The 3,370-nt window shown below is 43.9% G+C and overlaps 1 long non-coding RNA gene across 1 annotated transcript; it reads left to right on the top strand.

The window, feature by feature from the left end:
• Positions 1-490: 490 nt before the first annotated feature.
• Positions 491-2,997, top strand: LOC130597377 (uncharacterized). The gene is made up of 3 exons (XR_008971758.1): positions 491-661; positions 952-1,099; positions 2,096-2,997. It is a non-coding gene; the product is annotated as an uncharacterized LOC130597377 (long non-coding RNA).
• Positions 2,998-3,370: the final 373 nt, after the last annotated feature.

Consider the following 3,370-nt stretch of genomic DNA (forward strand, 5'->3'; position numbering starts at 1 on the left):
AGATGGTGTTACCATTAGGGACAGGCATGGGGCTGAGAGAAAAGCCAAGGCAAGCTGGGGATGGAGCTTGGGATGTGCTGTGGTCTGTGGGAGCAAGGAGCAGAGGGGATGATGGTGTGGGTTGAGCACCACATCCATGAGGAATGGCTGTTTGCCTGCAAAGCTACTTGTGGGTCAAGGGGACTCACATTTCTGCTAAACAGTCCGGTATATCTTCACCTTGTGTAATCTCAGCTGGACCCTTTGCTGTCGTGCTCCCCACCTGTAAAACCTCTGCTTTTGAATCTTAAGAGAAATCTTTACGGTGGTCAGTAAATCCTAATGCTGTGCTTGTTCTGTTTTATGAGATTTCCACTAACACTCGGCTGTGGAGATTTGTCACTTGTCCGATCTAACAGCTCTAAGGACACAGCAGACTTAGGCTGAGGGGGGAAGAAGTCAGCTGGCTCCATCGCGTTTAAACGAGCTTCAGGTTCGGTACATTAATGTGCTAATAAGGAAGTCTTGTGTTCCCACACTGTTCTTAAAGGCATTCTCACACTGCTGACCTGACCTCTTTAATCCTGGCTTTCCTGAAGGAAAATCTGATCCATCAGGCCTCCTATATCTAAAATGGGATGAAAGGAAGAGATGGACCTATTTCTATGCTGGTGTTTCTCAGGTACCTCAAGCAGTCTTGTTCTTTTTCTATTCATCTCTCATTTCCCTGGGAAGGAGGGGAAAAAAACCTCCTGGATGCGAGGGCTCAAATCACTGAAGATGAGAAACAGCAAAAGGAAATAAAGAGGTCACACACCTAAGTTAGCTTATGATTAAAAAGAAATTAGTAGGGCTATTTTTAATTTGTTTAAATATATTACTTTCTATTAAAAAGGTCTTTATATTTCACTAAGTATGAGATGAAGTGTGTCACCAGAGGAAGGGTTTTCAGTTTTAGTCTCTTTTAAACAGAAGTCAAAGAAACTCCACTGAAGTCACAAATGTGAAGGCAGTAGTAATGGCAGCAGAGTGGGACTTCTCTACAACACAGCGTGGTTACCTTCCAGTAGGGCCAGTCTGCAAGAATTCAGGGAAGAAGAATGAAAGCTGTGTATGACAGGTCCATTGTGGTCTGTGGTACCACATAGCCCCCAAAATACTCAACCTTAGAATGTTGTGCAGCCTCCCTGTGCTCAGAGCCAGCCAAAGGTGTTTGAACCACAGCCTAAGGAGCTGGTGGGAGCCCTCTTGAAGGCTTGAAGTGCATCTAATACATGAGTTGTTCTGCCAGGGCTTATGTCTGTCTTAGTTAAAGCTGCCAAGCTATGGATATTGCCAGGCTACAGCTGACAGAAATTAGTAAGGATAGTTGTAAATGAAGTTTTGTAATGTCCGAAGTCTACGAGGGAGCTTTTTAAATCGGTTCACAAGCTAAACAGTGATCCAACTGTTCTGAGACTTTCCAAGAGATTGCTTGGTTTTCCGTTTTCCCCCCTGTATTTTCAGTTCTGGGATATCTCTTTTGTTAAATGGAGTACTTAAGAGTAAACATAGTGATTGCAGTCTCTGGAAACCTGTGAGGCTACGAGGGAAATCCACCATAGCGTTTCAAATAAATAAATAAGTCAAAGGTTTGCTTAGGAATTTGTCACAAACCTCCAAAGCGATGCAAACGCCCTCAGTATCTTGTTTCATTCCCAGCTGGAGAAGTCAGGCCAGAATCACTGAACATTTCACCAAGTCTTGCTAACCTCCTGAGCTGAGTTGTGAGAAATTGTTCTTGACATCACATGAGCTGGGCCACAAGGCAGGACTAATGTGATATTTGCTGTCGAAGCATGTTTCCTAGGAAACATGGTACTTAGAGAGCTCAGCCCTCCCTGACACCCTTCCCGCATCCTCCAGTTTCACCCGTTCCCACAGCATCTGCAGAGGGCAGGGATGCCTCCTCTGACCCCCAGACACCCTCAGTGTGGACCTCCCGCTGCAGTGTGATGCTTCCCAGCAGCCCCATGCACCCAGCTGAAGGCTGAGTGGTTGTGGAGGTTCTGATTCACCCATCTCATTGCCCTTTTTACTGCGATTTATCCATTTCCCTGCCTTTTTCTTTCTCCAGCAGTCTGCAATGGGAGCGATAGAGAAGCTAGGCTATATCCTTCAAGACTGCTGCTGGAAAGAAGGAAGTTTGAGCCTTCCCGGCAATCTTAGCATTCCCTGTCGAAGGAGAACTGGTGGAAAAATGATAGGAAAATCAGCAGATTACTTAAAACTTCACTTGCCATGAGGCTCCTCATCTTTTGTGACTGCAGTTTGCAGTACAGTAGTTATTATGGTACAGGGATTTTTAGATCATTGGGGTTCCCCAGTTCACTCTCACAATCTCATCTAGTGGCTGTAGATGCTGTCCTTGACATGAGACTCGCATAAATGATTCCTGTCATTCAGGCCAAACTTTTCAGCAGGATAGTTCCCATTGAGGATGAAATGAAAGGAGTCGGTTCACACATGTTAACCAAATGCAAATCCTTAGATGGAAACTCATGGTCAGCTTTTTCCAAAGCTATTTTCAGAACTTCCACAAAAGACTGTGCTGTGATTATATGTATTCATGATATGTATATCATGTATTCAGCTCAAACAATATTTGAATGATGCATTTAGAATTCCTCCTAAAAAAGGACCATGCTTCTGTAAACTGCATCATATTTGTAAAAGAGGAAAAAGAAACCTAGCTTGCTTTTCCTTTCTTTCTCTCTTTCTTTTTAATATACCATTTCATAAGGCTGTAAGAATTGGTGTTAATGCTACGATACACACAGACACACTTCTACATAATCAGATGCATTTGCATGTATGCCATACATAAACAACCCTATGGAATCCCGACTCTTCACTGTTGAATTTGTCTCCTTATTTTTCAAAGCAGAGAAGCCCCTGGTGTCAAGCAGTTGGTGTTTTTTACTTTCACTAGACTGTAGAGCAAATACAGCCAACAAAATAAAGCACTCGGGGGGTTGTCGGTTGTTTTTTGTTCTGCTTTTCTTCTTCTTCTTACCTGGCCATTTATAACTACCTGTTTTCCCACTGTCTCCTCCACTGATAAAACAGCATTCTTTGACTCTGTCATGAAGTGTCCTTCATGTTGCCAATATTGATTGCCCCAAACCCTTGAAGGCCAAGTGTATCACCTCCGTGATGCTCCCTGACTTGGAAAACAGGAGAGCTAAGGTTGCTACTGCCAGGCATTGGTTACCCCACATAGCAGGCAAGAAGACGAGTAGCCTTAAGTCACTGGGCTGATTCATTTATCCCTCTAATGTCATTCTCTTCACCTTGCCACATGTTTGTGTAGTGAAGCTGTTTGGCCAACATGCCCTGCAGGCCTTGTCTG

This window comes from Pezoporus wallicus, unplaced genomic scaffold, assembly GCF_028554395.1.
Source record: "Pezoporus wallicus isolate ANWC-B61680 ecotype Strahan unplaced genomic scaffold, APGP_CSIRO_Pwel_v1 contig_6714, whole genome shotgun sequence".
NCBI classification, from domain to species: domain Eukaryota; kingdom Metazoa; phylum Chordata; class Aves; order Psittaciformes; family Psittacidae; genus Pezoporus; species Pezoporus wallicus.